Source organism: Bubalus bubalis, chromosome 10, assembly GCF_019923935.1.
Source record: "Bubalus bubalis isolate 160015118507 breed Murrah chromosome 10, NDDB_SH_1, whole genome shotgun sequence".
Lineage (NCBI taxonomy): Eukaryota > Metazoa > Chordata > Mammalia > Artiodactyla > Bovidae > Bubalus > Bubalus bubalis.
The window spans coordinates 57,028,075-57,049,133 of record NC_059166.1 but is presented as its reverse complement, the minus strand read 5'-3'; the positions used below and the strand labels follow the sequence as shown (position 1 = coordinate 57,049,133).

Here is a 21,059-nt window from a genome sequence, read left to right as displayed (position 1 = left end):
CACACGCTGCTGCACATGCACTGGGGAATAGCCTCTACAGCTATGCATTTCCTGCCATTTGCCTGGCTCCTTTCACTGACCTCTACTACCATGTGCATTCCAGTGGCAAGACCCTATAGCCATGGGAATGCATGCCACCAGCCAAGGCCCCCAAACTTGCTGGTTAGTCTATCTCCAGCCCTGACCCATGTTATGGGCTTGCGCTTCTGAGCTTACTTACTGCTAGCCCCTGTAGCTGTGTACCTGCACTCTCCTGGGCCAAATCCCATCACTGGCCTTCCTTGCTCTGATCCCTTGTGGTGGGATCACAGTAGGGGAGATTTTGGATGAGGTCTCACTGTCTCAGGTCACTGTGGTCCATAACATCGACAACTGTATGGTCTCTTGTGAGTGTCACAGTATGTCTGGAGTAACAGTGAGTGTTACTGAGTTGTCAGCTGGGCATTCAGGTCCAGAAGCTAAGCTAGAGATCAGAGCAGGCAGAAATGGTGGCTAGAGTCAGTGATGTGCACACACTTGGCAGTAAAAGCTATAGTTGCCACCTTGAAGCAATGACCAGGGCCAAGCCTGGGCACCCTGGAAGCTGCAGAGACTTTGACTACTGGCATGGACCCCAGTGGCTACAGGATACATGCAGCATTTGCCAAGACCACACAGCTGTCACTGCTATGGACCTCAGCCTAAGATAGTGGGATACCACTTTTCTCCAGAACCAGAGCCACAACAAATCCCCATATTAGGACTCTCAATTCAGTTCAGTTCAGTTGCTCAGTCGTGTCTGACTCTTTGCAACCCCATGAATCGCAGCACACCAGGACTCCCTGTCCATCACCAACTCCCAGAGTTCACTCAGACTCAGGTCCATTGAGTCAGTGATGCCATCCAGCCATCTAATCCTCTATCATCCCTTCTCCTCCTGACCCCAATCCCTCCCAGCATCAGAGTCTTTTCCAATGAGTCAACTCTTCACATGAGGTGGCCAACGTACTGGAGTTTCAGCTTTAGCATCATTCCTTCCAAAGAAATCCCAGGGCTGATCTCCTTCAGAATGGACTGGTTGGATCTCTTTGCAGTCCAAGGGACTCTCAAGAGCCTTCTTCAACACCACAGTTCAAAAGCATCAATTATTCAGTGATCAACTTTCTTCACAGTCCAACTCTCACATCCATACATGACAACTGGAAAAGCCATAGCCTTGACTAGACGGACCTTTGTTGGCAAAGTAATGTCTCTGCTTTTCAATATGTTATCTAGGTTGGTCATAACTTTCCTTCCAAGGAGTAAGCGTCTTTTAATTTCATGGCTGCAGTCACCATCTGCAGTGTTTTGGAGCCCAAAAAATAAGGTCTCTGTTTCCCCATCTATTTCCCATGAAGTGATGGGACCAGATGCCATGATCTTGGTTTTCTGAATGTTGAGCTTTAAGCCAACATTTTCACTCTCCACTTTCACTTTCATCAAGAGGCTTTTTAGTTCCTCTTCACTTTCTGCCATAAGGGTGGTATCATCTGCAAATCTGAGGTTATTGATATTTCTCCCGACAATCTTGATTCCAGCTTGTGCTTCTTTCAGCCCAGCATTTCTCATGATGTACTCTGCATAGAAGTTAAATAATCAGGGTGAAAATACACGGCCTTGATGTACTCCTTTTCCTATTTGAAAACAGTCTCTTGTTCCGTATTCAGTTGTAACTGTTGCTTCCTGACCTGCAAATAGGTTTCTCAAGAAGCAGGTCAGGTGCTCTGGTACTCCCATCTGTTTCAGAATGTTCCACAGTTATTGTGATCCATACAGTCAAAGGCTTAGGCATAGTGAATAAAGCAGAAATAGATGTTTTTTTCTGGAACTCTCTTGCTTTTTCCATGATCCACCGGATGTTGGCAATTTGATCTCTGGTTCCTCTGCCTTTTCTAAAACCAGCTTGAACATCTGGAAGTTCACAGTTCACCAATTGCTGAAGCCTGGCTTGTAGAATCTTGAGCATTAGTTTACTAGCGTGTGAGATGAGTGCAATTGTGTGGTAGTTTGAGCATTCTTTGGCATTGCCTTTCTTTGGCATTGGAATGAAAACTGACCTTTTCCAGGCCTGTGGACACTGCTGAGTTTTCCAAATTTGCTGGCGTATTGAGGGCAGCACTTTCACAGCATCATCTTTCAGGATTTGAAATAGCTCAACTGGAATTCCATCACTTCCACTAGCTTTGTTCATAGTGATACTTTCTAAGGCCCACTTGACTTCACATTCCAGGATGTCTGGCTCTAGGTGAATGATCACACCATCATGATTATCTTGGTCGTGAAGATCTTTTTTGTACAGTTCTTCTGTGTATTCCTGCCACCTCTTCTTAATATGTTCTGCTTCTGTTAGGTCCATACCATTTCTGTGCTTTATCGAGCCCATCTTTGCATGAAATGTTCCCTTGGTATCTCTAATTTTCTTGAAGAGATCTCTAGTCTTTCCCATTCTGTTGTTTTCCTCTATTTCTTTGCACTGATTGCCAAGGAAGGCTTTCTTATCTCTCCTTGCTATTCTTTTGAACTCTGCATTTAGATGCTTATATCTTTCCTTTGCTCCTTTGCTTTTCACTTCTCTTCTTTTCACAGCTATTTGTAAGGCCTCCTTTGACAGCCATTTTGCTTTTTTACATTTCTTTTCAATGGGAATGGTCTTTATCCCTGTCTCCTGTACAATGTCATAGACCTCCGTCCATAGTTCATCAGGCACTCTATCTATCAGATCTAGTCCCTTAAATCTATTTCTCACTTCCACTGTATAATCATAAGGGATTTGATTTAAGTCATACCTGAATGGTCTAGTGTTTTCCCTACTTTCTTGATTTTAAGTCTGAATCTGGCAATAAGGAGTTCATGATCTCAGCCACAGTCAGCTCCTGGTCTTGTTTTTGTTGACTATATAGAGCTTCTCCATCTTTGGCTGCAAAGAATATAATCAATCTGATTTCGGTGTGGACAGTCTGGTGATGTCCATGTGTGGAGTCTTCTCTTGTGCACCACTATAAATAGCATCACAGAAGATGCCAGTGTGATTTCACCCACAGATTGAGGTCTTTGTTTACCAAAGTCAATTCTAATGTCTCAAAGAGGTGACTGCTTCTTCACATGTGCAGACACACATGCAAGGTAACAGGGATCAGGGAAGCATGGCACCACCACAGGAACACTGTTATCAAAGAAAAAATGATATATAAATTGTCTGACAAAGAATTCAAAACAGTTGTTTTTAATAATTAAGAGAGCTATACAGATATAAATAATCTAACAAAATCAGGAAAATACTACTAGAAAATACAAGAAGTTCAACATAAATGGAAATGGTGGAAAATAGAACCAAACAAAACATTAAAGTTGTATAATAAGATGTAGGCACTACAATTCAATAGATGGTTTAATAGCAGACTAGACTAATCAGAAGAATTAGTGTACACAGAGATGTACCATTTGCAATTATCCAGTAATAACAGCTAAAATAAATATAAGTGAAAGGAATGAACAAAGGTACAGGAATAACTAAGACATAACTAAGAAAAATAATCTACAAGTTACCAGAATCCCAGAGGGAGAAGAGAAGAAACAGGAAGAAAGTTTTTTTTAAACACATGTATACCTGTGGTGGATCCATTTTGATGTTTGGCAAAACTAATACAATTATGTAAAGTTTAAAAATAAAATAAAATTTAAAAAAAGAAACAATAACTGATAACTTTCTAAATATATGGGGGAGATTTGGACACTAAAGTTCATGAAATTCACAGGTCTCCATACAAATTCAACTCACAGAAATATTCTCCAAGACATATTGTTAAAATCTTCAAAAATCAAAGGCAAAGAGAGAATCTTGAAAACAGCAAAACAAGGCTGTTACTAACATGTGTGTGTGCATGCTCACTTGTGTCCGATTCCTTGCAATTCCATGGATTCCAGTCCACCAGATTCCTCTGTCATTGAGACTTTCCAGTCAAGAATATTGGAGTGGGTTGCCATTTCCTCCCCCAGGGGATCAAAACCATCTCCTTTATCTCCTGTATTAGCAGTCAGATTCTTTACCACTGAGCCACCACCAAACCATCATAATTGTATCCGATTTCTCAGTAGAAACTTTAACGACCCAGAGAGATTGGAATGCTACATTCAAGGTGCAGAAAAAAAACAAAAAACAAAACAGTCAATCAAGAATACTTAATCCAGTAAAGTTGTCCTTCAGAAATGAAGACGAGATAAAGATTTTCTCAGACAAACAAAAACTAAGGGGGTTTACTGCCACTAGACTGCCTTACAAGAAATCCTGAATGGAGTTGCTCAAGCGAAAATTAAGGGATATTAATTGGAAAATGAGCCTTGGAATATGGAATGAAGCAGGGAAAAGACGAATAGAGTTTTCCAAAGAAAATGCACTGGTCATAGCAAACACCCTCTTCAAACAACACGAGAGAAGACTCTACACATGGACACCACCAGATGGTCAACACTGAAATCAAATTGATTATATTCTTTGCAGCCAAAGATGGAGAAGCTCTAAACAGTCAACAAAAACAAGACAGGGAGCTGACTGTGGCTGAGATCATAAACTTCTTATTGCCAGATTCAGACTTAAACAGAAGAAAGTAGGGAAAACCACTAGACCATCCAGGTATGACCTAAATCAAATCCCTTATGATTATACAGTGGAAGTGAGAAATAGATTTAAGTGACTAGATCTGATAGATAGAGTGCCTGATGAAATATGGATGGAGGTTTGTGACATTGTACAGGAGACAGGGATAAAGACCATCCCCATGGAAAAGAAATGCAAAAAAAGCAAAAGGGCTCTCTGAGGAGGCCTTACAAATAGCTGTGAAAAGAAGAGAAGCGAAAAGCAAAAAGAAAAGGAAAGATATAAAAATCTGAATGCAGAGTTCCAAAGAATATCAAGAAGAGATAAGAAAGCCTTCCTCAGCAATTGATGCAAAGAAATAGAGGAAAACAACAGAATGGGAAAGACTAGAGATCTCTTCAAGAAAATTAGAGATACCAAGGGAACATTTCATGCAAAGATGGACTCGATAAAGGACAGAAATGGTATTGACCTAACAGAAGCAGAATATATTAAGAAGAGGTGGCAGGAATACACAGAAGAACTGTACACAAAAGATCTTCATGACCAAGATAATCACGATGGTGTGATCACTCACCTAGAGCCAGACATCCTGGAATGTGAAGTCAAGTGGGCCTTAGAAAGTATCACTATGAACAAAACTAGTGGAGGTGATGAAATTCCAGTTGAGCTATTTCAAATCCTGAAAGATGATGCTGTGAAAGTGCTGCCCTCAATACGCCAGGAAATTTGGAAAACTCAGCAGTGGCCACAGGCCTGGAAAAGGTCAGTTTTCATTCCAATCCCAAAGAAAGGCAATGCCAAAGAATGCTCAAACTACTGCACAATTGCACTCATCTCATGGCACCCCACTCCAGTATTCTTGCCTGGAAAATCCCATGGACGGAGGAGCCTGGTAGGCTGCAGTCCATGGGATCATGAAGAGTCGAACACGACTGAGAGTCTTCACTTTCACTCATTGGAGAAGGAAATGGCAGCCCACTCCTATGTTCTTGGCTGGAGAATCCCAGGGACGGGGGAGCCTGGTGGGCTGCCGTCCATGGGGTCGCACAGAGTCGGACACAACTAAAGCAACTTAGCAGCAGCAGCAGCACACGTTAGTAAAGTAGTGCTCAAAATTCTCCAAGCCAGCAGTACATGAACTGTGAACTTCCAGATGTTCAAACTGGTTTTAGAAAAGGCAGAGGAACCAGAGATCAAATTGCCAACATCCGCTGGATCATGGAAAAAGCAAGAGAGTTCCAGAAAAACATCTATTTCTGCTTTATTGACTATGCCAAAGCCTTTGACTGTGCGGATCACCATAAACTGTGGAAAATTCTGAAAGAGATGAGAATACCAGATCACCTGACCTGCCTCTTGAGAAACCTCCATGCAGGTCAGGAAGCAACAGTTAGAACTGGACATGGAACAACAGACTGGTTCCAAATAGGAAAAGGAGTACATCAAGGCAGTATATTGTCACCCTGCTTATTTAACTTCTATGCAGAATACATCATGAGAAACACTGGGCTGGAAGAAGCACAAGCTGGAATCAAGATTTCCAGGAGAAATATCAATAACCTCAGATATGCAAATGACCCCACCCTTATGGCAGAAAGTGAAGAGGAACTCAAAAGCCTCTTGATGAAAGTGAAAGTGGAGAGTGAAAAAGTTGGCCTGAAGCTCAACATTCAGAAAACCAAGATCATGGCATCTGGTCCCATCACTTCATGGGAAATAGATGGGGAAACCATGGAAACAGTATCGGACTTCATTTTTTTGGGCTCCAAAATCACTGCAGATGGTGACTGCAGCCATGACATTAAAAGACGCTTACTCCTTGGAAGGAAAGTTATGACCAACCTAGATAGCATATTCAAAAGCAGAGATGTTACTTTGCCAACAAAGGTCCGTCTAGTCAAGACTATGGTTTTTCTAATGGTCATGTATGGATGTGAGAGTTGGACTGTGAAGAAAGCTGAGTGCCGAAGAATTGATGCTTTTGAACTGTGGTGTTGGGAAGACTCTTGAGAGTCCCTTAGACTGCAAGGAGATCCAACCAGTCCATTCTGAAGGAGATCAGCCCTGGGATTTCTTTGGAAGAAATGATGCTAAAGCTGAAACTCCAGTACTTTGGCCACCTCATGTGAAGAGTTGACTCATTGGAAAAGACTCTGATGCTGGGAGGGATTAGGGGCAGTAGGAGAAGGGGATGACAGAGGTTGAAATGGCTGGATGGCATCACCGATTCGATGGACATGAGTTTGAGTGAACTCTGGGAGTTGATGATGGACAAGGAGGCCTGGCCTGCTGCGATTCATGGGGTCGCAAAATGTCAGACAGGATATAGCGACTAAATTGCACTGAATGGATAGTTAATATATACTAATAAATAGTTCTTAGTTCTGAACAAATACAGCCATACACTAATTATATAATCCATTCAATCATTTATGAAATGATTACTGAACGCCTAGTATATGCTAGGCTTTCTTCTTGGTGTTGGAGAAGCAACTATAGACAAAAATTAAAAAGTCATAATTGTCACAGAGGTTTTTTTTTTTTTTCTCTTATAGTTAAAGAAAGAGGATGGAAAAAGAAAAAATATATATACAGCATTTTAGGCTGTAATAGTAGTGATCAAATAAAATATAGTAGAGAAATAATCGGGAAAACGAAATTAAAGCAAAGATTTGAGTAAGGGTAGGTAGTGCACTGTCTGGATACCAGTTGGAAAGCTTCCCATGAAGAGACATAGCAGGCACAGGAAGGGCCTGGATAGCGTTAACTTGGCAAGGTCACGGAGCAAAAGGTCAGAGTGCCACAGAGCTGTCAGAAGGAACTAAATGGGACAGTGGTTACGAATAATGCCAGTGAGGTAGCAGAGGTCAGAGGTCACTTAGGACCTCTGAATTTTTTTCTGGAAGAGATGAGAAGCTATTAGATAATTTTAAGCAGAGGAATAAGTCTTTGATTTACAATTTGAAAGAACCACAGTGTCTACTCTGTGGAGAACAAACTGTAGGAGGGAAAGACAGAAAATGAGAAACTCAGTAAAAGCCTCATTACAACAGTCCAGATGAGAGGTAATGATGGCTTGAATAAGCATAGCAGAGGTGTAGATGGTGAGCTGCAGTCATATTTGTAATAGATTTTGAGGATGAAGCCAACAGGATTTGCTGACATTTAGAACATGGGATTAGATAGGTTTTGGGACAGATAGGTTTGGGAAAATACAGTTAAAAATCATTAAGATCATTCTTTCTTAGTAGTATCTGAAATAAAGGAAAGGACTATTTCATCTTATTTTGGTGTGCCTATAATGTATGTCAGGGCTTCCCCAAGTGGCACTAGTGGTACAGAACACTCCTGTCAATCCAGGAGACAAAAGAGACATGGGTTTGATTCCTAAGTCAGGAAGGTATCTTGGAGGAGGGCATGGTAACCCACTCCAGTATTCTTTCCTGGAGAATCCCAAGGAGAGGAGCCTGGCAGGCTACATTCCATGGGGTCACAAAGAGTAGGACATGACTGAAATGACTTAGCACACAGCACACATAATGTATGTTTACAGTTCTGATTTTACAATACTTGCTTGCTGCTGCTAAGTCGCTGCAATTGTGTCCGACTCTGTGCGACCCCATAGATGAAAGCCCACCAGGCTCCTCCATCCCTGGGATTCTCCAGGCAAGAATACTGGAGTGGGTTGCCATTTCCTTCTCCAATGCATGAAAGTGAAAAGTGAAAGTGAAGTCGCTCACTCTCCCCAACTCTTAGCAACCCCATGGACTGCATAAACTTCCGTGATAAAGGACTCTGAGGTCACTGATGGAGCCCCATCTATAGAAGTTCAATAATTTTGCAGGAACATTTCCATAAGTGTCAACAACATCCACAAACACAATGTCATCATAGAGGCTGCTTTCTTCCTTTAGTAAGTCATCCTCCTCTTGGAGATTATGTATATGATTGAGAAGTCTTCAAGGGCGAGAATGAAGGGTCTTTAAAAGAGCATCACCTTCCTGAATAGTATAAATAAAACCACCTGCAACTCCCTCCACACCTTCCATGAATTCATGAGGCAAGGCACCCTCCCCAGTTGTAATGACTCTGAGAACTCCTCCTCCATCGTTAACTCACTTTGTGGAGATTCCTTGACACCAGGCCTTGGAGGTCTTGACTCTCCCACATGATTGTACCTTCAAAGCTCTCGGGTAAGATGAATTGCTCCACAGGCTTGTACCACAGCTTGTTCACCTGCACACCACAGTTCAGAGGACTGAAGCAAGCATTGAAGAGGGCCTCCTCCTGTTCTGCCTGATAAAGCTTGACAGTGATGTTCCTCTGGAAACCCACATCACCGGCATCATAAAACACCCCAAGACTCATAATAACGATTGGATAGAGAACCTGGAAGCTCACGCTGACAACTCGGTCCTCAGAGAGCCCTGATGAAGTGTCTTCCGAAAGACTGAATGCCTCAATCTCCTGATTCAGAACTGGATTCGTGATGTTGAGTAGCAAGTAACAATACTTGCTTAGTAAGAATCAAATGTAAAAAAAAAAAAAAAAAAAAGTGTGTAAATGCCAAAGAAGACTTACAGTATGGAACAGGCCAAGTATGGAACTATAGTAAATTCAATGGGTCTTCCACATCAGTTACTTAATTGTTTTCTTATAAACAAAAAAGGGTACCCACTGATTCACTCTGACATTTTCTGCTGATCATAGTGGTTGTACAAAATGGAAAGCAGTCCCTGAGATAGTTGGCATAAGCAGGGCAAATGGAAATGCACATAGTGGTGACACAATTATATCATTACATGAAGAACTTTAGGAAGTGATTCAAAAGCAGAGTATCTCCCGTAGCAGTATTACTTCTACGTGAATTCTGAAAACTGATCTCATCATTTACAATTGAACAGATTCTAAAAAAAAAAAAAAAAAAAAGTTATTTTTGTCTAAAATTGTTATGATGATAATGCTTTTCTTCTATATAGTTTATTATTGGAAATTAAGTTCATTCAACATTTTTATGTGCACCACCAGTTATTTTGATTAACAACCTTCAAAATCAAGATGTTTAGCTTTCTCATTTGTATTCAGAAGCACTTACAATCCTTCACTTATGTCTATATTAGATATTCTTCTTCAGTGAAACACAGTAAGTCTCTTTATATCCAGAGGGGATAGGTTCTAGGACCCCTGTAAATACCAAAATCTATAGGTACTCAAGTCCCTTATAAAACATGGTGTGGTATTTACATAAAACCCATGAACATACTTTAAACCATCTCTAGATTATTAGAGTTCAGTTCAGTCACTCAGTCATGTCTGACTCTTTGAGACCTCATGGACTGCAGCATGTCAGACCTCACTTTCCATCACCAGCTCCTGGAGTTGACTCAAACTCATGTCCATTGAGTTGGTGTAGCCATCCTACCATCTCATCCTCTGTAGTCCCCTTCTCCTCCCGCCTTCAACCTTTCCCAGCATCAGGGTCTTTTCAAATGAGTCAGCTCTTCGCATCAGGTGGCCAACATATTCAAGTTTCAGCTTCAGCATCAGTCTTTCCAATGAATATTCAGGACTGATTTCCTTTAGGATGGACTGGTTGGATCTCCTTGCAGTCCAAGGGACTCTCAAGAATTTTCCAAGACCACAGTTCAAAAGCATCAATTCTTTGGCGCTCAGCTTTCTTTATAGTACAACTCTCACATCTACACATGACTACTGGAAAATCCATAGCTTTCACTAGATGGACTTTTGTTGGCAAAATAAGCTCTTTGATTTTTAATATGCTGTTTAGTTTGGTCATGACTTTTCTTCAAAGGAGTAAGCGTCTTTTAATTTCATGGCTACAGTCAGCATCTGCAGTGATTTTGGAGCCCCCAAAATAAAGTCTGACACTGTTTCCACTGTTTCCCCATCTATTTCCCATGAAGTAATGGGACCAGATGCCACAATCATAGTTTTCTGAATGTTGAGTCTTAAGCTAACTTTTTCACTCTCCTCTTTCACTTTCATCAAGAGGCTCTTTAGTTCTTCCACACTTTCTGCCATAAGGGTGGGGTTATCTGCGTATCTGAGGTTATTGATATTTCTTCTGGCAATCTTGATTCCAGCTTGTGCTTCCTCCAGCCCGGCATTTCTCATGATGTACTCTGCATAGAAGTTAAATAAGCAGGGTGACAATATACAGTCTTGACGTACTCCTTTCCAGATTTGGAGCCAGTCTATTGTTTCATGTCCAGTTCTAACTGTTGCTTCCTGACCTGCATACAGATTTCTCAGGAGGCAGGTCAGGTGGTCTGGTATTCCCATCTCTTTCAGAATTGTCCACAGTTTATTGTGATCCTCACAGTCAAAGGCTTTGGTATAGTCAATAAAGTGGAAATAGATTTTTTTTTTTTCCTGGAACAATCTTGCTTTTCAATGATCCAACAGATGTTGGCAATTTGATCTCTGATTCCTCTGTCTTTTCTAAATCCAGCTTCAACATCTGGAATTTCATAGTTCACGTACTGTTGAAGCTTGACTTGGAGAACTTTGAGCATCACTTTACTAGCAGGTGAGATGAGTATAATTGTGCAGTAGTTTGAGCATTCTTTGACACTGCCTTTCTTTGGGATTGGAATGAAAACTGACCTTTTCCAGTCCTGTGTACACTGCTGAGTTTTCCACTTTTGCTGGTATATTGAGTGCAGCACTTTCACAGCATCATCTTTTAAGATTTGAAATAGCTCAACTGGAGTTTCATCACCTCCACTAGCTTTATTTGTAGTAATGTTTCCAAAGGCCCACTTGACTTAACATTCCAGGATGTCTGGCTCTAAGTGAGTTTTCACACCATTGTGATTATCTGGGTCATGAAGTTCTTTGTTGTATAGTTCTTCTATGTATTCTTGCCACCTCTTCTTAATATCTTCTGTTTTTGTTAGGTCCACACCATTTCTGTCCTTTATAGTGCCCATCTTTACATGAAATGTTCCCTTGGTATCTCTAATTTTCTTGAAGAGATATCTCATCTTTCCCATCCTATTGTTTTCCTCTATTTCTTTGCACTGATCACTGAAGAAAACTTTCTTATGTGTCCTTGCTATTCTTTGGAACTCTGCATTCAAATGGATATATCTTTCCTTTTCTCCTTTACTTTTCATTTCTCTTCTTTTCACAACTATTTGTAAGGTCTCAGACGGCCATTTGGACTTTTCACATTTCTTTTTCTTGGGGATGGTTTTGATTCCTGCCTCCTGTGCAATATCACAAACCTCCGTCCATAGTTCTTCAGGTACTTTATCAGATCTAGTCCCTTGAATCTATTTCTCACTCCCATTGTATAATCGTAAGGGATTTGATTTAGGTCATACCTGAATGGTCTAGTGGTTTTCCCTACTTTTTAAAATTTAAGTCTGAATTTGGCAATAAGGAGTTCATGATCTGAGCCACAGTCAGCTCCTGGTCTTTTTTTTGCTGTCTGTGTAGAGCTTCTCCAACTCTTGATTAGTTATTACAGATATATATATATATATAACATATAACACAATGCAAACACTATATAAACAGTTGTAAATAGAATGCAAATGTAAATAATTGCCAGTACAAGGCAAATTCAAGATTATCTCTTTAGAACTTTCTGGAATGCTGTTTTTCCCCAAATATTTTTAGTCCATGATTGGTTAAATCCACATCCACAGATGCAGAACGTGTGGGTATGGAGGTAGACTGTATTGTATCTTTAACTTTAAAAATAACAACATTTATTAAGGTCTTAAACTGTCTTTTCTTTTTATTCCATTGAAATTTCTAGCTTTACCTATCTCTGTAAATAAACTATGAGCTCCTTGATATCAAGGAACTTTCCACTAATCAAACTGGTTCCCAACACAAAGCACAGTACCTCAATAAATATTTATATAAAAATGCATATGATCTAAAAACATATGATCTAAGTCTCAAAAATAAATTATATCTATGAAAGTTTTTAATTAACAAATGAACTTTGAAGCAAATGTCTTTGGTTTCTATAAGGACAAAAAATAGCCTCCTGACTACCTCTGATTTCTTTTGTTTAGCACAACATTTTTGAGATGCATTGATGCTGTTGCATGAATCAGGACGATTATCTCTTTTTATTGTATTCTACTTAAGTATTCTACTTAATGGTTAAGAAATAAACATTTTAATATTGAAGTCACTGTCAATTAGCATATCCCATACTCTTGAAGGATACCAAGGAAAATGAGGAACAAATATATTTACTCCCAATATTTCCCTAAGCAACCCTTTTTCTTCCCACTTTTGTCATTTTCCTTCATCTGTACCTAGAAGAGAATACTGAAGAAACCAAGTGTAAATAACAATAAATTAACTGAAAGTTCTTTCTTATAATAATATAAGCTTTATTCTAAAACTGAAACTTGAAATATCAAGGCATCTTTTATTTCATTCATTAATTTCATCAGTTGAATTCTGTCTCTTTTAAAAGAACATTATTTCAATTAAGCATATTGTTTCAAAAGAAATTAAACATAATTTAATTTAAACATATTATTTTAATTATTCATCTCTTACAATGACTAGAGCATCACAAGACATGACCCACATACACTGTTTGCCTCTCTCAAATCATACAAACTCTAACTAGAGTGAGTTTGTGACAACGTTCTTATATTTGTGGTTTCCTTAACTTTCATATTTGAAGAATGTGGCATGATTGAGAGGAGAAAATATAGACTTTAAAACCAAGTTAGTTGTTTGTTTGCTTTCCTTTCTTTAATAATTTGTTATCTGTGTTAAGTATGGAAAATAACTCAACCATTTGACTCATCAGTTTTTATTCAGTGATATGATTATAATTACATAGAATTGCGGTGAGAAAAAGATTAGATGTTTCTGTAAGTATTCCATCAGTAATAGTTCCTTCTTGATGACTGAGTTGTCCATTTTGTCAGATAATGGTTATTTATTTTTAGCCCTTGTCTCAACTTGTTGATTATCCAGTGCTTTCCTTTTCTCAAGAGTTTTATTAATATAATTATATTTACTCCCTCCATAATCTCTTTCTCAAGTTCTTAATGTTGATCACACAGGTATTAAAATCTAAATAAGTAGTAAACATAAAAAAAAAAAAAGCTGTGCCTGTTTATTTACACAATGGGGATAATGTTAATATCATTTAGGCTAAATACTACACAAAATTTAAAAACCTATGGCCATGGATTATAAGTAAGAAGAAATACTATTTACTAAGAATATCAAGAAAATTTTGACCTCATGGGTTAACTTCCAGTCATTATTTATGGCTCTTTAGTGTTTATTTTGAAGAAGGAAGCTGAAGATATGTCTACAGAACAAAGTAAGCCAGGCATGATACAAACTTGCTTTTCACACCAAACTCCTTTTTGTGGTAAACTGCAGTAAATTTTGTAGCATTTCTTTTAAGGGCAATTTCATTCATTTGGAAAATTAGAAACAATGAACTCTTTTACACATCTTTATACAATCTATACTATATGTTCAACAAGTAGGTGGTTAAAAATATTTGCTGTTTTGAATTAAGTGAATTGGATCATAAAATTATATTTTGCTTTGGGTTACCCAAAGAAACATTTCACTTATATGAGAAAAGTTAAATATTTCAAACCAACTTATATTATAAACAGGATTCAGAGTTTGTGATTTATTCTAGACCTAAAAATTAATGTTCTTACTTCATTTCTCCTCAAATATGGTAAGATTTCTCAACAAGAAGCTATATATTTTCTCTTTCAAGAACAAAATGCTGGCAATAAATATCAGGGAGGTTTATAGCTAAGTTTCAACACAAGGCTGGAGTATGTGGTGAGGGGTGGAAAATCAACAATATAGATAGATAGATAGATAGACATTGTTGTTGTTGCTCAGTCTCCCAGTTGTGTCTGACTCCTTGCAACCTCATGGACTGCAGCGCCCCAGGCCTCCCTGTCTTTCACTATCTCCAGGAGTTTGCCCAAGTTCATGTTCATTGCATCAGTGATGCCATCCAGCCATCTCATCCTCTGAAGTCCTCTTCTCTTTCTGCTCTCAATCTTTCCCAGCATCAGGGACTTTTCCTATGAGTTGTCTGTTTGCATCAGATGACCAAAATATTGGAACTTCAGCTTCAGCACCAGTCCTTCCAGTGAACATTCAGGGTCGATCTCCCTTAAGATTGACTGGTTTGATCTTGCTGTCCAGGGGAGTTTCAGGAGTCTTCTCCAGCACCACACCTTGAAGATATCAATTCTTTGGCATTCTGCCTTCTGTACGGTCTACCTCTCACAACCAAACGTGACCACTGGAAAGACCATAGCCTTGACTATACGGACCTTTGCATTAGAGTAATGTCTCTGCTTTTCAACATACTTTCTAGGTTTGTCATGACCTTCCTGGCAAGAACCAACTGTCTCCTGATTTCATGTTTGCAGTCACCATCCACAGTTGTTTTGGGGCTCAAGAAAGGAAATCTGTCACTATTTCCACATTTTCCCCTTCTACTTGCCATGCAGTAATGGGGCTGCCATTTTCATACCTTGAAGGTCAGGAAGGGCAGTGGTGAGGAGGTACCCCTCGTCCAAGGTAAGGAGCAGCAGCTGCGCTTTGCTGGAGCAGCCATGAAGAGATACCCCACGCCCAAGGTAAGAGAAACCCAAGTAAGATGGTAGGTGTTGCAAGAGGGCATCAGAAGGCAGACACACTGAAACCATACTCACAGAAAACTAGTCAATCTAATCACACTAGGACCACAGCCTTGTCTAACTCAATGAAACAAAGCCATGCCCGTGGGGCCACCCAAGATGGGCGGGTCATGGTGGAGAGATCTGACAGGATGTGGTCCACTGGAGAAGGGAATGGCACACAACTTCAGTATTCTTGCCTTTAGAACCCCATGAACAGTATGAAAAGGCAAAATGATAGGATACTGAAAGAGAAACTCCCCAGGTCAGTAGGTGCCCAATATGCTACTGGAGATCAGTGGAGAAATAACTCCAGAAAGAATGAAGGGATGGAGCCAAAGCAAAAAGAATACCTAGCTGTGGATGTGACTGGTGATAGAAGCAAGGTCCGATGCTGTAAAGACAATATTGCATAGGAACCTGGAATGTCAGGTCCATGAATCAAGGCAAATTGGAAGTGGCCAAACAAGAGATGGCAAGAGTGAATATCGACATTCTAGGAATCAGCAAACTAAAATGGACTGGAATGGGTGAATTTAACTCAGATGACCAATATATCTACTACTGCAGGCAGGAATCCCTCAGAAAAAATGCAGTAGCCATCATGGTCAACAAAGGAGTCCAAAATGCAGTACTTGGATGCAATCTCAAAAACGACAGAATGATCTCTGTTCATTTCCAAGGCAAACCATTCAATATCACAGTAATCCAAGTCTATGCCCCAACCAGTAACACTGAAGAAGCTGAAGTTGAACAGTTCTATGAAGACCTACAAGACCTTTTAGAACTAACACCCAAAAAGATGTCCTTTTCATTATAGGAGACTGAAATGCAAAAGTAGGAAGTCAAGAAACACCTGGAGTAACAGGCAAATTTGGCCTTGGAATACGGAATGAAGCAAGGCAAAGACTAATAGAATTTTGTCAAGAGAACGCACTGGTCATAGCAAACACCCTCTTCCAACAACACAAGAGAAGACTGTATACATGGACATCACCAGATGGTCAGCACTGAAATCAGATTGATTATGTTCTTTGCAGCCAAAGATGGAGAAGCTCTATAAAGTCAACAAAAAAAAAGACGAGGAGCTGACTGTGGCTCAGATCATGAACTCCTTATTACCAAATTCAGACTGAAATTGAAGAAAGTAGGGAAAACCACTAGACCATTCAGGTATGACCTAAATCAAATCCCTTATGATTATACAGTAGAAGTGAGAAATAGGTTTAAGGGACTAGATCTGAGAGATAGAGTGCCTGATGAACTATGGACTGAGGTTCGTGACATTGTACAGGAGACAGGGATCAAGAACATCCTCATGGAAAAGATATGCAAAAAAGAAAAATGGCTGTCTGGGGAGGCCTTACAAATAGCTTGAAAAGAAGAGAAGCAAAAAGCAAAGGAGAAAAGGAAAGATATAAGCATCTGAATGCAGAGTTCCAAAGAATAGCAAGAAGAGATAAGAAAGCCTTTCTCAGCGATTGATGCAAAGAAATAGAGGAAAGCAACAGAAAGGGAAAGACTAGAGATTGCTTCAAGAAAATTAGAGAAACCAAGGGAACATTTCATGCAGAGATGGGCTCAATAAAGGACAGAAATGGTATGGACCTAACAGAAGCAGAACATATTAAGAAGAGGTGGCAAGCATACACAGAAGAACTGTACACAAAAGATCTTCACGACCCAAATAAACACGATGGTGTGATCACTCACCTAGAGCCTGACATCCTGGAATGTGAAGTCAAGTGGGCCTTAGAAAGAATCACTATGAACAAAGCAAGTGGAGGTGATGGAATTCCAGTTGAGCTATTTCAAGTCCTGAAAGATGATGCTGTGAAAGTGCTGCACTCAATACTCCAGGAAATTTGGAAAACTCAGCAGTGGCCACAGGCCTGAAAAAGGTCAGTTTTCATTCCAATCCCAAAGAAAGGCAATGCCAAAGAATTCTCAAAGTACTGCACAATTGCACTCATCTCACATGCTAGTAAAGTAATGCTCAAAATTCTCCAAGCCAGGCTTCAGCAATACATGAACCATAAACTTCCTGATGTTCAAGCTGGTTTTAGAAAAGGAAGAGGAACCAGAGATCAAATTGCCAACATCCTCTGGATTATGGAAAAAGCAAGAGAGTGCCAGAAAAACATCTATTTCTGCTTTATTGACTGTGCCAAAGCCTTTGACTGTGTGGATCACAATAAACTGTGGAAAATTCTTCAAGAGATGGGAATACCAGACCACCTGATCTGCCTCTTGAGAAACCTGCATGCAGGTCAGGAAGCAACAGTTATAACTGGACATGGAACAACAGACTGATTCCAAATAGGAAAACTAGTATGTCAAGGCTGTATATTGTCACCCTGCTTATTTAACTTCTATGCAGAGTACATCATGAGAAATGCTGGGCTGGAAGAAACACAAGCTGGAATCAAGATTGCCAGGAGAAATATCAATAACTCAGATATGCATATGACACCACCCTTATGGCAGAAAGTGAAGAGGAACTAAAAAGCCTCTTGATGAAAGTGCAAGTGGAGAGTGAAAAAGTAGGCTTAAAGCTCAACATTCAGAAAATGAAGATCATGGCATCCGGTCCCATCACTTCATGGCAAATAGATGGGTAAACAGTGGAAACAGTGTCAGACTTATTTTTTTGGGCTCCAAAATCACTGCAGATGGTGACTTCAGCCATGACATTAAAAGACGCTTACTTCTTGGAAGGAAAGTTATGACCAACCTAGATAGCATATTCAAAACCAGAGACATTACTTTGCCAATTAAAGGTCTGTCTAGTCAAGGCTATGGTTTTTCCTGTGGTCATGTATGGATGTGAGAGTTGGACTGTGAAGAAGGCTGAGTGCTGAAGAATTGATGCTTTTGAACTGTGGTGTTGAAGAAGACTATTGAGAGTCCCTTGGACTGCAAGGAGATCCAACCAGTCCTTTCTGAAGGATATCAGTCCTGGGATTTCTTTGGAAGAATGATGCTAAAGCTGAAACTCCAGTACTTTGGCCACCTCATGCAAAGAGTTGACTCATTGAAAAAAACTCTGATGCTGGGAGGGATTGGGGTCAGGAGGAGAAGGGGAGAACAGAGGATGAGATGGCTGGACGGCATCACTGACTGGATGGATGTGAGTCTGAGTGAACTCAGGGAGTTGGTGATGGACAGGGAGGCCTGGTGTGCTGCGATTCATGGGGTCGCAAAGAGTCGGACATGACTGAGCAACTGAACTGAACTGACCTGAATGGTGCTGGATGCCATGATCTTAGTTTTTCTAATATTTTATCTTAAGCCAGCTCTTTTACTCTTCTCCTTCACCCTCATCAATAGGCTCTTTAGTTCCTCTTCACTTTCTGTCATTAGGGTGGTATTATTTGCATATCTGAGGCTGTTGATATTTCTCTTGGCTATCTTGATTCTGGCTTGTAACTCATCCAGCCTGGCATTGATGTGCTCAGCCTAAAGGTTAAACAGTGATAGCAGACAGCACTGTCATACTCCTTTCTTGATCTTGAACCAATCAGTTGTTCTGTACAGGGTTCTAGCTGTTGCTTCCTGACCTGCACAGGATTCTCAGGAGACAGGTAAGATGGTCTGGTATTTGCATCTCTCTAAGAGCTTTCCTAAGTTTGTCATGATGTACAGAGTCAGAGGCTTTAGTGTAGTCAATGGAACAGGGATAGATTTTTTTTTTTTTTTTCTGAAATTCCCTTGTTCTCTACAATCCAGTGAATGTTGGTGATTTGATCTCTAGTTCCTCTTCCTTTTCTAAATCCAGCTTGGGTATCTGGGAGTCCTTGGTTCTCATAATACTGAAGCCTACCATCTAAGATTTTAAGTATGACCTTACTAGCATGGGAGATGAGTGCAACTATCCAATGGTTAACACATTCTTTGGTACTACCCTTCTTGGTTATTAGGATTAGGATTGAATTTTTTCAGTCCTGTGGCCACTGCTGGGTCTTCCAGATTAGCTGACATAATGAATGCAAAACCTTGATGGCATCCTCCTTCAGGGATTTGAATAGTTCTGTTGGAATTTCATTGCATCCACTAGCTTTATTAACAGCAGCGTGTCTCAAGCCCACTTAACTTTGCACTCCAGAATGTCTGCCTCTGGGTGACTAACCACACTATCATAGTAATCCGGTTCATTAAACTAATACAGTTATGTAAAGTTTAAAAATAAAATAAAATTTAAAAAAAAGATCTTTTAAATACAGTACTTCTGTGTATTCTTTCCATCTCTTTTTGATCTCTTCAGCATCTACTAGGTCTCTATCATTTTTATCCTTTATTGTGCCCATCTTACAGCAGAATACTCCCTTGATGTTTCCAGTTTTCTTGAAGAGATATCTAGTCTTTGGTGTTTTCTTCTATTATTAAACACCATTCATTGAAGAAGGCCTTCTTGTTCCTTCCCTTTTAGCTATTCTTTGAAACTCTGCATATAATTGGATATGCCTTTCCCTCTCTCCCTTTCTACTCTCTTCTCTCTGCTCTTCTTTCTTTTTTCTTTGGGATGTTTTTGTTCACTGCCTCCTGTACAAGATTATGGACCTCTGTCCACAGTTCTTCAGGCACATTGTTATCTAGATCTAGTCCCTTGAATCTATTTTTTACTTCTACTGCAAATTCATATGGGATTTGATTTAAGTCATAGCTGGCTGGCCTAATGGTTTTCCTGGTTTTCTTAACTTTAAGCCTGAGTTTTGCTATAAGAAGCTGATGATCTGAGCCACAGTCAGCCCCAGGTCTTGTTTTTGCTGACTGTATACAGATTCTCCATCTTCGGCTGCAAAGAATGTAATCAATTTAATTTTGGTATTTACCATTTGGCGATGTCCATGAGTAAAGCTGTCTCTTGTGTTGTTGAAAAAGTATTTCCTATGACTGATACACACTCTTGGCAGAATTCAATCAGCCTTTGCCTTGCTTCATTTTGTTCTCCAAGGCCAAACTTGCCTGTTACTCCAGGTATATTTTGACTTTCTACTTTTGCATTCCAATTCCTGATGATGAATAAAACATCTTTTTTAGGTGTTAGTTCTAGGAGGTCTTCTAGATCTTCACAGAACTGATCGACTTTAGCTTCTGCAGCATCGGTGGTAGGGGCATAGACTAGGATTACTCTGATGTTGAATGGCTTTCCTTGGAAATGAACCAAAATTGGGCTGTCATTTTTGAGGCTGCACCCAAGTACTGTATTTTGGACTCTTGTTGATTATGAGGGCTACTCCATTTCTTCTATGGGATTCTTGCCCCAAGTAGTAGATATAACGGTCATCTAAATTAAATTTTCCCATTCCCATCCATTTTAGTTTGTTGATTCCAAGGATGTTGATGTTTATTCTTACCATCTCATCATGATCATGTCGTTTTCCTTGATTCATGAACCTAACATTCCAGGACTGTTATTTGCAGTATTTGGGGTTTTACTTTCATCACCAGGTGTATCAACAGCTGTGCACTGTATCCACTTTGGTGGATATATATACACTAAAATAAAAGTATAGTATACATATATACACATATGTGTATATGTGTGTATATAGTATATATGTGTGTATATACTATACATATATTATACATATATGTTTTGAATATCCAAACCCCAAATTTTCATGATATGTTAATATGCAAAAATCCACATATACATGTGATGAAAACAGGGAAATTTATAGGTAGTAAGTATATGTTCTCTAGGTCTGAAAAGCACTTGAATTAGCTTGGGGGTATATTTATTTTCTATTCCAATTACGTGAGTC

At 39.7% G+C, this 21,059-nt stretch overlaps 1 pseudogene; it reads right to left on the bottom strand.

Annotated features, from left to right (window-relative positions):
* LOC102398872 overlaps positions 1-20,665 on the bottom strand; it is a 32,127-nt pseudogene extending 11,462 nt beyond the window's left edge.
* Positions 20,666-21,059: the final 394 nt, after the last annotated feature.